This window comes from Pelodiscus sinensis, chromosome 14 (genome assembly GCF_049634645.1).
Source record: "Pelodiscus sinensis isolate JC-2024 chromosome 14, ASM4963464v1, whole genome shotgun sequence".
In the NCBI taxonomy this organism is placed as follows: domain Eukaryota; kingdom Metazoa; phylum Chordata; order Testudines; family Trionychidae; genus Pelodiscus; species Pelodiscus sinensis.
The window spans coordinates 15,453,801-15,467,006 of record NC_134724.1 but is presented as its reverse complement, the minus strand read 5'-3'; positions in this window follow the sequence as shown (position 1 = coordinate 15,467,006).

Here is a 13,206-nt window from a genome sequence, read left to right as displayed (position 1 = left end):
ACAAGCCTCAGATAGCTTCAGGCAGCAGCCACACAAAGCAACTACTGACCTGATGCCCTGTTGGAACCGGTTTCAGCTGCCCTTAAATGCGATTCAGTGTCCAATCAGTGTGGACGTGCTATTTCGAAATAGCAAAAGGCTATTTCGAAATGCATTTTGTGTGTAGACGCATTATTTCAAAATAACTTATTTTGAATTAACTATTTCAAAATAAGATATTTTGAAATAACCCTGTAGTGTAGACATATCCATACAGAGTCAGACTCATGCTTGTGTGCACCCAGCACTTAGGAGACTCTCCTGGTGAGGGACAACTGAGATGATTTGGTTCTTCTTGGGCATCTGGGCCTTTTAAAATTGCTAGAGCACAAGAAGTTGACATCTAAGGATGTGTCATTATGGGGAAATGGAGCAGGATAACTACTGCAGAATAATCTATCAGCTAGAGCTGTTCCAGAACAGCCCCTCCATGCAGAGATGCCAATAAAATCATTTTCTCCCACAACAATTTATGTTTCTAGGCAAAGTAATTACTCTGGAATAGAATCACTTTTTCATCTAGAATAGAGTGTTCCCATGGGGAGCTGATGTGGAATAGCGTGTCCAGTCTTTCCCCCATGTAGACAAGTCCTTAGTGCAGCTGTACTTGCGGATGTCTGGGAGAGTGTTTGTGGAGGGCTCCCAGGTGTTGTGTCTGGGGGAGTTTGGGAAAGGATCCTAGACAGGTGGTACCTCCAAGGAATGTGTTTGGACGGCATCCCACACAGGAGGATACGTTCCGGAGGTTCTTTGTGTGCAGGCTTCTGGAAGGTTATTCTCATGGGATCAGGAGCAGGAGGGTGTGGCCGATTCCAGGAACGATTCCCAGGGAGCCAATTATTTCATGGCCAATTTTATTCCCTTGATTTATGGCCATGTTATTAAATGTCTGTGTTAAAGGCGCACTCCTCGCTGAACATCTCACTTTAGTAAAAGCATTTGTTTTGTCACCGATTTTATTACTGACTCATGGGAGAACCTAGATTAAGTCTAAACCTGTCTCCAGAGAGCTCAGCCTTGCTCTCTCCTGTGTAATTCATGGGGAGTTCCTGTTTCTGAAGCAGGCTGTGAGAAGTTTATGTGAGGAAAGAGCTGGCCACAAAGAAGGCATTGTTTTGTCTTGAAAATAGGACCATTTGATTAGCTCTAAATGCTCAGGGCCCAGGGTCTGATCTTGGTTACCCTGCTGTAAATTCAGACTGACCCCAGCAAACTCAAGACAGTTACTTCCAGGGAACAGTAGCATGTCTGAGAGCAGAATCCAGCCCTAAGGATCAAATGATTACTGTGACTGACAACTTGGAATCAATGGTCCTGTACAGGCAAAAGCCAGAGTGGCATGTGGTTCAGCAATGTTCATGTGGACAGTAGAAAGGAACAGTTCATGGCCATAGCAATGTGAGGGCAGAACAGACCCAGTAAAGGGCATCTGGGGTGGGTCCTGTCCTGGCTGAGGATCCCAGGGAGGTCACACGAGATGTGAGGAGGCGTGGCAGAGAGAAAAGCCCTGAAATACAGCCACTTGGGCCACCTGGCTGGGCTCTGCTGGCCCAGTTGCGTCTGATTCCAGCCACCGGATGGAGAATTAGGAAATGAATCACACTTCAGCCACCAGAACGAAACCCTCACTAGTATCACTGCCAGTGCACACGGCTGGGGGCACTGCGGAGGGAAGCCTTCTCCCCCCCACCCCAGGCACAGCCAGTCTTGTCAAGCCAGCCAGGGCTTGTCATCTCTCCACAAGCTTTCTCCACTTCGGCCTCCCTCACCTCCTTCTGTCTGATGCCCTGCCCTCCTCTTCTCCCCGTGCAGTAGCTCCTTGCCTGACACATCCAGTGCCAGCTTCCCCTCTTTACGTCCAAGGCGCCTCCCCTCCTGCATCCATGCTCCACTGGAGGAAACCCCCAACCTCCCTACTTTCACAGGCCCCTTTATCCTTTCCACCTTCCAAGGGTGCCAGCTCCATAGCTCCTCCCCCTCCTGCATCCATGTCACTTTACTGCCCTCTTACTCCCTCCATACCCTTCTGACACCCACCTCGTTGTGTCTTCTCCCACGCTCCTTGGCAAAGTCTTCCAGCAAACGCCAGTCAAGACCCTATCGGCAACTCCTCCTGGGCATGTCTGTGTCTGTGCTAAACTCTGAGTAACTTTGGGCAGGGCCAAGCACGCTATTGATGCTCAGTAAATAACAGCAATAATCACACTACAGGTTGTACCTCCCTGCACTGGGACTCTCTGGTCCGGCAACATCTGTGGGCTGGCAGGACCATGGAGTTCAGAGGCAGGGAAGTTTGGCAGCAGGGCTGGGAGTGCCACAGGGGCGGGAAGGCGTGGTGACTTGGCCAGGAGCCCTGTTGCTGGGGAGTGGGTGGTGCAACAGAGAACTCTGGCTCCAGTGGCTGGGGTACTCCAGCCCAGCAACCAGAGAGCTTCAGCTCCAGCAGCGGCTAAGGAGCTCCAGCCCTGGAGACCCTTGGCCAGGCCAGCAGCAGGGGGGTGGGCCAGAGCCTGAGACAGGGAGTAGTAAAGCTGAGCATAGACCACAAGGAGCCAGAATCAGGGAGAGAGGCGAACTGGGAAGCCAGCAGCAGGGGACCTCCCCTGGTCCAGCAAATCCCCTCGTTCGGGAGCAGTCAGGTCCCCAGGGTGCCGGCGTAGGGTACGTCTACACTACAGCGCTAGTTCGAACTAACTTAGTTCGAATTAGTTAATTCGAACTAAGCTAGTTCGAACTAACGCGTCTAGAACTAAAAACTAGTTCGAACTAGCGTTTTGCTAGTTCGAACTAGTAAGTCCACATTGAGTGGACTCTGAACAGGGCTTAAGGATGGCCGGAAGCAGTGCCGGCAGGGCATAAAAGGAGGACTTAGAGCATGGAGATGCTGTCTCAGGCTAGCCGAGGGCTGCGCTTAAAGGGTCCCGACCCCCACCCCGGACACACAGTTCTAAGGGGTGCCCCGCTTCCAAAGAAGTTCTGGCTTGGAGTGCCCTGAGTGCCCACACTGGGCACATCACACCACTCGGCCATCAGCCCGGCTGCACTTGCCGCAGGCTGCCATCTGGGGAGAGGGAGTAATTGGGGGGCTGCAGGAGAGCTTCCACCCCCAGAAGCCCGCAGAGCCAGCCCAGTCCTCCCCATCGGGGGCTCGTACCCCATTCCTCCCTCACCTCCTTCCACTTGCCCTTCCCTAGCCCCTCTTCTTATTGATGTACAAAATAAAGATAACGTTTCTTCCAACATTGACTCTGTCTTTATTGAAAAAAACTGGGGGAGACTGGGAAAAGGAGGTGGGAGAGGGGAAGAGAAAGGCTGGGAGAGGGGAGGGCAACTAACATGATCAGGGGTTGGGAACAGGTCCCAGATGAAGAAAGGCTACAGAGACTGGGACTGTTCAGCTTAGAAAAGAGGAGATGGAGGGGGGACAGGATAGAGGTCTCTAAAAGCAGGGGTTGGGTGGAGAGGGTGCATTCAGAAAAGTTCTTCCTGAGTTCCCATAAAGAAGGACTAGAGGACACCAAAGGAAAGGAATGGGTAGCAGGCTTGAAACTAGTAAGAGAAAGTTGTTCTTCTTGACAAAGCAAATAGTTAACCTGTGGAACTCCTTGCTGCAGGAGGCTGTGAAGGCTAGAACTAGAACAGAGTTTAAAGGGAAGTGAGATAAAGTGATGGAGGTTGGGTCCATGGAGTCCTATTAGCCAGAGGGTAGGAGTGGTGTCCCTGCCCAAAGTTTGTGGAAGGCTGGAGAGGGATGGCACGAGACAAATGGCTTGGTCATTGTCTTCAGTCCATCCCCTCCAGGGTCCCTAGGGTTGGCCGCTGTTGGCAGACAGGCTACTGGGCTAGATGGACCTTTGGTCTGACCCAGGACGGCCATTGTAAGCTCAGGGCTCAGTGTCGGGGGTCTCAGTGGACCCCCTTGATTTTCATGCACACCTGGTCCTGGGTGGCCAGGCTGGCAGCTCTCCTGCCCTAGACAGCCACTTTCCTGTGCCTAGTGCGGAGATCGTGGACGAGGTCCATGATGTCCGCACTAGCCCAGGAAGGTGCCCGCCTCTTGCGGTCCAGGGCAAGCTCCCGGGAGCCGCCAGCCTGGTCCCGGCAAGAGGGGGTGGGCTGGGGGGCATCGGGTGGGTGGCTCTGTGCCGTGCCAGGTGCAGGGTCTGCTAGCTGGGTGCTGGCAGGCTTGCACCTGGCACGAGCACCGTAGCCAGCCCGTGCCCCTTTAAGGGGTCCGGGGCCGGGAGGGGGGCATAGAGTTTCCCTGGTGTTGGCCAGAGTGGCCACCAGGGAAACCTGGGGAGGGCTAGCCTCCCACTAGTTCGAACTAAAGGGCTACACAGCCCTTAGTTCGAACTAGCTAGTTCGAACTAGGCGTTAGTCCTCGTAAAATGAGGTTTACCTAGTTCGAACTAAGCGCTCCGCTAGTTCGATTCAAATTCGAACTAGCGGAGCGCTAGTGTAGCACCTATTAAAGTTAGTTCGAACTAACGTCCGTTAGTTCGAACTAACTTTGTAGTGTAGACATACCCTTAGAGAGGTCCAACCTGTACCACAGAGATCTCCCACGGAAGTGCCAGAGATTCCAGGTGTCCATATCCCGGAGCTCTCAGCATGCCGGTGGGGAGAGTACAAGCAGCTGGTATTCAGTGATTTTACAGACACAGGCTCAGACCAATCCAGACTCCCAAATTTAAGCTCTGAGTAGCTCAGAATCTCATCCCTGTCTCTTGTTATTTCTGCATCATTATGGCAGAGGGAAGCCTATTTCCTGCCCTTCGCTTACAGGCTTTATAGCCCTTATCATTTGTTTATTCCTTCCCCAAGCCATGGCTGCCTGGATGGCCATAAGAACATGGAGTCTGGCTTTGCTGTTGTTTCTGATGGCTGCTCTGAGGACGAGGGGGGACTGTTGGTTTTGGATCCCATCCTCCAAAGCACCTGCCTGGAAAACATTCATAACAACTTCATAAACATTTTAGTGTCAGTTGGTGAGGTTCTCTCCAGCCATAAACTCAGGGATGGTCTGTAATTACACACGATCTGTCCATTCTGGAAAATTGATCCTTACATGGTCCATTGGGCTCTGTGTCCCAGTGTCATGTCTAAATGCAGATCAGACATCCCCCTTACAATGGCTCAGACATCACTCCAGAGTGATGCACCATAAGAAGATGACAGGAGCTGTTTCACAGCGATAGCATCCCTTAAACTCAGGACCCTGCCTGAGGCTTGCTCTGGCATTGCTCATGTTCACTCTCCCCTCTTTAGCTTTGCTGAGGGAGGGAAGAGGAAGACGGGAAGGTAAGGGGCAGAGAATAAATGAAGCCCATCACGTTCTGAACAATCCTCTTTGGCCCTATACATGCCTAGCCCTATAGTTTCCCATTTCCTGGTAGGCTTCTTCACCAGCTGCCCAACCCATCCGGTCCAGTTGTAAGACCTGCAAAAAGTGGCTTTTCCAGCTGCTCTGTGCATCTCCGATTGGCTCGTCTGGGCTTGGGGGAGGAGGCAATTCCCAGCAGCCCCCCCCGAACTGAGGCCAGGTCTACACTCCAGATTTGATTTTTCGCAGAGTCTTCACTGTGGGAGTTTGACAGGAGAAACTCTCCTGTTGACTCCCCTTACTCCTCGCGACTGGATGGAGTATCAGAGTCGACGGGAGAGTGATCAGGAGTCCATTTAGCGTGACCTCACTAGACTTGCTAAAACAACCCTGGGAAACTGATCTCCGCAGTGTCAATCTCCCACAAAGTGAAGATGAGGCCCAAGAGTCAGACTAGTTTAGCAAAGGTCTGAGCAGCGCGGCCTGGAGCAAGTCACTTTCTTGTCTCTGCAGTGGAGAGACGTTGGCTATGGAGATGTGTCAGATGCACACAGCTGGTCTGACCTCTGCATTGCTTGGATCAGCCCCCCAGACACACCCAGGATCTCTTGTTACAAGTCAGTCATGGGGGGTGTATTTTGGGGGTATAGTTTCCCATTTGAAACTCTTTGAATCTCCACTTCCCTTTTGCTCTCTGATTATTATTGGCTATGAAGGTCCCACCAAAAGATGTTCATCACCACTGCACTTGGAAGAACACTGATTAGCAGAACATTGACATGCCACAAGTCAGACCTCTCTGTCTCCTCCCACTCTACATCCATTGGGTTGGGAATAGATGCTGCATGACAAAGCACAGCTGGAACATGCAGTCGCTTGGGAGGTAGCAAAGGGGTGAGCATGGCTCCAAAACAAAGCTGGAAACCCCTTGCAGTTTTTCTGCCTGCACAGTGGACTGTGCTGCACCAGAATTGCATCAGCCTCTCCCCACTCCTGCAGGGTGAAACAGCCATGTGCTCTGGGAGGCTCAGGGGTGCTTATGGGCTCAGCCTCCAGGGAAGGTGAGAGAGACTTTGTAATTAGGCAGCACGGAGCAATGCGAGGTGAATTCTAGGAGTGTGCATAGAAAGATTTCTGCGCACACAGCACAAAACCCCTAGGTGTGACTAAGTGTATCCTCCAAAATTCAGAGCTGGCTAAAACCTCCACTTGGTGCAATGCTTCTGTGGTAGAGACCAGGAGCCCTGAGTCTGGTGGGAGGGAGGAATAATGTCCCAGCAGGAGCTACATGTGGGCGGAGGCATATACATGAGCAGTTAAAAACTTTGCCACTCTTTTCCCAGCCTCCAGAATGATCCTGGCAGCCCTGGCCAGACAGAATGCCATGGCACGTTTGCAAGCTGGCAAGTGAAGAGAGAGGGACATGGGAGGAGGGGAGGGAAGACAGAAGCAGAAGAGGAAGGGAGAGACTGGGTCAGAGAGGCGGCTAGGGGGAGAGAGGGAAGGAGAGAGAGCCATAGCAGACTGGCTGAGAGAAGAGGCAGGCCGGGGAGAGATGAGGCATTGGCCTTCATTTTTTTGTGCTGGCCAGCACTGCCTGGTAACTTGGATTCAGAGGGATTAGCAGACACTGCCTGAGAGGGCTGGCTGCCTCACCTGGCTATTTGTTATCAAAATCTGCTGTTCCCTGAGATCCTAATACCACTTTCCGGGGACTCCAACCACTACTCCCCTGCCCTCTCCCCCATCCCCCCTGCCCAGCTCAGGAAACACACCTGCAGATCGGCTTTGGTGCCCAGAAGAATGGTGTAGCGGAGGGAATTGCTGGACAGGCCTACAGACCCGGGGAACTATGACTGCCGCAGACCGGGACTCCCCCAGGGTATGTCTACACTACCCTCCTAGTTCGAACTAGGAGGGTAATGTATGCATACCGCACTTGCTAATGAAGCCCGGGATTTGAATTTCCCGGGCTTCATTAGCATAAGCGGGGAGCCGCCATTTTTAAATCCCCGCTGCTTCGAACCCCGTGTAGCGCGGCTACACGGGGCTCGAACTAGGTAGTTCGGACTAGGGTCCTATTCCGAACTACCGTTACTCCTCGTGAAACGAGGAGTACCGGTAGTTCGGAATAGGCACCCTAGTCCGAACTACCTAGTTCGAGCCCCGTGTAGCCGCGCTACACGGGGTTCGAAGCAGCGGGGATTTAAAAATGGCGGCTCCCCGCTTATGCTAATGAAGCCCGGGAAATTCAAATCCCGGGCTTCATTAGCAAGTGCGGTATGCATACATTACCCCGCTAGTTCGAACTAGCGGGGTAGTGTAGACATACCCCCAGGAAGTGTCCGGTGGTGCATAACAGCTGGCCGTGCCCTAGCCCACCACTGCAGTGGCAGCACGCTAAAGAGCCTTGACATTTGCTTTGGATTTTCTCTGTCTTCAGCGGGGGAGGACAGAGCAGCTCCAGCTAAGCAGCCAAGGCGATGACAGAAATGTGACCAGCCAGCCAACGGCCATGAACATGCAGGCCCCATGAGAAGGGAGGCAGAGGGAGCAACTGCCCCAGGGCCCGGCGATTCAAAGAGACCTGGAGACCTTTAAATCGCCACCGGAGCACCACTCTGTGCGAGCTGGGGGCTCTGAGGGGGAGGGACCAGTCTCCATGGTCCTGGGGGCTGGCTGCCCTTGGCCCCACCCCTTCTGCCTGAGGCCCTGCCCCCTCTGGGAGGGTGCACCCCTCCCCCACCTTCCCCAGGAGCCTGGTGTGGCTGTCGGCTCCCCTGTCAACAGGTGTGTTTTACCCAACTCCCTTGAACAACAGAGCCTCTGCTATGTGACCAAAGCGATGGGGCTCTCTTGGGTTCTGCATTCGTAGGCCCAGGGAGCATCGAGGAGGAGTGGCTGGGGGCCATTAGTGGATGCAACGGGAAGGCAGCAGAGTTTTTGTCCCAGGAGCTGGAGGAGGCAGCGCTGGTAGGTTTGCTCACGTCCCCGGCCCCAGCCCCGACAAGCTGGCATTCTGGCGGAAGAAGAGAGAGCCTTCGACACAAGGAAGGAAGCAGTGGGAGAGCTGCAGTCTCCCGCTGGCTAGTAAAACAGACCAAAGCAGTGACAGTAACTGAACAGCTACCTGAGGGCTGACGCTGTCTGAGCTCCTGAAGGGTGTGACATGGAAATACCTCCTCACTCTGACAGAGCAATTAACCAAAAACAATTGCTCACCAGGAAGAATCAAACTCGGCGAGAACTGCACTAGGTAGGAGGTATCTGAGCATTTGGCTGTGTAGTAGGGGACTCTTGTGCCTAAAACCCTTGTGCAAGAGCCAAAGGCAGAGTCCAAGAACAGCAGAAGCCACAAGTCAATCACTCAGGGTGAGGATTATTAATGGCACTTAAAGGGGAAAGGATGGCCTAGTCAATGGAGCAAGCAGAGAGGTGGGTGGGGAGTTATAGTCTTAACTCTGCCTTTGACTCCATATGGTACTTTGTCAGAGTCCTCTCCCCTCTCCGTGCCTCAGTTCCCCAACTGTAAAATGGGGAGAATGACACCAAACAGCTGCTGGAATGTGCTTTGACATCTACAGGTGAAAGGAGCAAGAGCTGTGTTAAACATCGTCAGCATCTGTATTGTGGTAGCGCCTACCAGCCCCAATCATGGACCCGGGACCCGTTGTGCTAGGTGCTGTACAAACAGAGGATCCCTGTCCTCAAATAGCTGATAGTCTGTTTTTATAGCATCACCGATGTCCAGGCTCCTTTTCAGACAGAGAACTGGAAAAAATTCTAATGATTAACCTCCCAGATTCCTTCCCAACCTACACATCTTCCCACTGATCCACTCCCTCACTCCTTCTAAGCTATTCCTGCTTCCGAGTCACAGTTCAGCTGTCATATTCTGCATGTTGGGGGCTTACTGCATGGGAATATGCAGTATGTGGCTGACTTCTGTCCCTGGCTTCCAAATGCTTAGCTTCTCGGTGCTCCGATGCAAGTGTGACTGCAGAATAGACCTAAATAACTGATGGCCGAAAGATTAGATAATTACTAAATGAGGAACGGCGGGGTGAAGGACCAAGGTATCTGAGGAAGATCTGGGCTGCTCTTGGTTAATTTCAATAGGCCTGGCCTGGTGCCTGGCTAACATCAGCCTTCCCATAGTCCTGCCTGCGCTCTCTGGTTTTCTAATTCACCCCACTTTAATTATATTTGTAAAGATTTCCATTATCGGAGCAGGACATCGTTGTGGTTTGCATTGCACTTTGAGCCACTGAAATCTCTCCCCTTCCTTGGTTTGATCTCCCTGTTGAAATTGATTCCGTTTGATCTTCTCATTGTAATGCAGTCGAGGGAAGCGAGCCCAGCGAACAGGCCTCCTTAGAATTAAACCGTCTCTCTAATGCGATTACAAATGGCTGTTAACCCTCATATCAACATGAAGGAATTGATATCTAAGGAGGGAGACTTGAACGGCCCACCTCCGCCAGGTGCCAGCTACAACAAGGGCAGCCACAGCACCAAGAAAGATTATCTTTGCCTCCCTCTTTCGCATGGGGACTGGAAGAGTTAGTGAATCTTTGTCAAGCACTTTGAAGATGTGAAGCATTATAGAAATGCTGCAGGTGCCAAAAGCTCTGCTCCTATTACCGCTTTCTCTCAGGTGACAAGATCATCTCATTTTGCAATTATCCGGTGCTTTCTATGCCAGGATTTTAAAGTGGGTCACCCGTGTTCAGTAGTAATGCCCTGGTGCAGCAGGGATCGGAAGGATTGTTATTATTCCCATTTTACAGCAGGGAAACTGAGGCACAGCACAAGAAAGGGACTTGCCCGAGATCGCATGGTGAGTCATTAGCAGAATTGGGACTAGAACTCAGGAGTCCCAGGCCTTTGTCAGTTCCCAGCCAGACTATCTGGGTTGGAAGCCATCACACCTGTCTGCTGCTCTTTTCTCTAGCTTCCCATAGAATAGCAAATTCAATATCTTGGTCCTTATGGACAAGGTGTTTCATGGCCTGTTCCCAGTAGATTTAAAAGATTGGCTAAAACCCCAGGATGAAGAATGTGATTGACAGGCTGCTCCTCAGGGACAGGAAACTGCCTCCCATGAAGGCAAACTTGTCAGTGTGAAAGACAATGCTTTCTCAGGGGCTGGTCCTCAACTGTGGAATAACGCCTCTGAGAATAAGACCTGTGGCAACCTCACTCCTGCTTTCACTGTCAGGTGCCCTTCTTTGACCTACCTTCCCTGGCACACACTCCGAGTGGTACAAACAGCAATAGAAATCGACACAGAATGGGACAGGGCCCAGAGAAGAACAGACCCCATCCAACAGATATTAGGAACACTAGTGCACAGTCAGAAGGCATTGAATTACTGTAGAAAGTCTTAGCGGGGTCGCCGTGTTAGTCTGTAGCTTTAAAAACAAGGAGTAGTCCCGTGGCATCTTAGGGTACATCTACACTGCAAGCCATTGTTTCGAAATAATGTCGAGCTGGAGGATTTCTTATTTGGACTCCTATAACCCTCATTTCACAAGGGGTAAGGGAAGTCAAAAGAAGAGGATTCTTCCTTCGGCTTCCTGCTGTGTAGACAGCGCCAAAAGCCGAATTAAGCTATTTTGACTTCAGCTACGCAGTTAACGTCGCGGAAGTTGAGTATCTTAATTCGACCTTATCCCATAGTATAGACATACTCTTAGAGACTGATAAAAATATATAGAATCATGAGGTTTCGTGGGTGAAACCCACTTCATGAGATGAATTGGAGTGGGAGAGGAACCTGAAAGAGTGAAAGTGCTGTCTCCCTGCTCTGTGTGGTTTTGCCCACACTACACCCTTACCTCAAAATAAGCTACACAATTGGCACTGCGCAAATTGCATAGCTTATTTCAAGGTAATTTCGAAACAGCTTATTTCAAAATTTGGCACTGTCTACACAAAGCGTTATTCCAAAATGTCCCTTAACTCTCGTGGAAGGAGGGTAGCCAGAAGAGCACGCCTGTTATTTCAACATCTATTTTGAAATAACAGGCTGCTCTAAAGAGGCAGAATATCTATTTCAGGATGCTTCTAGTATCCCGAAATAGTTCCACAGTGTAGACGTAGCCTGTCATAATAGCCATGAAATCATCCTTCTCCCATCTGGAAGGCATTTCCAGGCAGGTTTTATAAGTGCTGTGAGTGGCAGCATGGCACCCGCTGAGGCCTGTGCAGGAGGAAGGGCCACTCTGTGAGTTAGCATATTACCACAACGCAGAAATTGTGTAATTAAGAAGATAAATGGTTGTAGCCACCTGCATGAGCCGGGTGGAACTGAACATCATAAGGGAGCTTTCCCCTGTGCATGGCCCATCCCACTCTGAAAGCACAGGATGTGGGAGCATGTGGTGAGTCAATCATGTTGATGCAGCCAGCATAGGGACGCGGGTGGTCTGGTGCATGTATGAGCTTGTGGGCCAGTCAGTTCCAGAGGAGCAATTTCGTTCCGATCTTCCATCTGGAATTTCCTTTGTCCATCAGCTGTTATCCGCGGGATGTGCGCATTTGCACTCTCTTCAAGTGGAAAAGGCTCAAAGGCAGCATGTCCTAGGCAATGTCTCTTCTAACCTTTGCCATCCACGTGTGGAATACATTTTCTATGTGAACTGAGCATGACAAATGTGCACCACCAGTAGAAGGAAAACCTCCCTGTGGGCACTATTCAGCAGATGGGCCACCGACTTCAGCTTCCTGATGAGCCTGAGCAGGTCATCCATTGCACTCTGTCATCTCATGAGCACAAGGCCTGTAGCAAACAAACCACACATCTTTGTCCCTTAGGCCAGCAGGGACGGGGCATCCTACAGAGCTGGTATCCTGAGCCATGGACCTGGGAGGTAACCACCGGTCCCTTCGTGCAAATTAGGAGGAGCACTGAGAGGCTCTGAAGTTTGGCTTGGAAGGGCAGGGGCCTGGAGAGAGAGGTTTCTGAAGGCACAAGAATCAGAATAATAGAACTAGAATTGGAAGGGATCTCAAGTGATCATCAAGTCCAATCCCCTGCCCTCACAGCAGGACCAAGCAATAGCTAGATCATCTCTGATATATGTCTGTCTAACCTGCTCTTAAATATCTCCAGTGATGGAGATTCCACAACCTCCCTAGGCAATTTATTCCAGTTTTTAACCACCTGCACAGTTAGGAAGTTTTCCCTAACATCTAACCTAAGCCTCCTTTGCTGTAATTTAAGCCCACTGCTTCTTGTCCTATTATCAGATGCCAAGAAGAACAATTTTCCTTCCTCCTCTTTGTAACACCCTTTAAGATATTTGAAAACCGCTATCATGTCCCCTCTCAGTCTTCTCTTTTCTAAATGAAACAAGCTTAATTCTTTCACTTTTCCTTCATAGGTCATGTTTTCTAGACCTTCAATCATTTTTGTTGCTCTTCTCTGGACCTTCTCCAATTTCTCCTCATCTTTCTTGAATTGTGGTGCCCAGAACTGGACACAATACTTCATTTGAGGCCTAATCAGTGCAGAGTAGAGTGGAAGAATGACTTCTCGTGTCTTGCTCATAGTACTCCTGTTAATACATCCTAGAATTATGTTTGCTTTTTTTGCAACAGTGTCACACTGTTGACTCATAGTTAGCTTGTGGTCCACTATGACCCCTAAATCCCTTTCTGCAGTACTCCAGTCTAGACAGTCACTTCCCATTCTGTATGGGCGTGTCTAGACTACATGGCTCCGTCGACGGCATAGTCAAAGAAGCGGGGATTTAAAGAATCCTCGCTTCATTAAAATAAACATGGACGCCATGTTTGTCCATGTTTGTGTCAATTTTTTTTTTGCAAATTTTGTG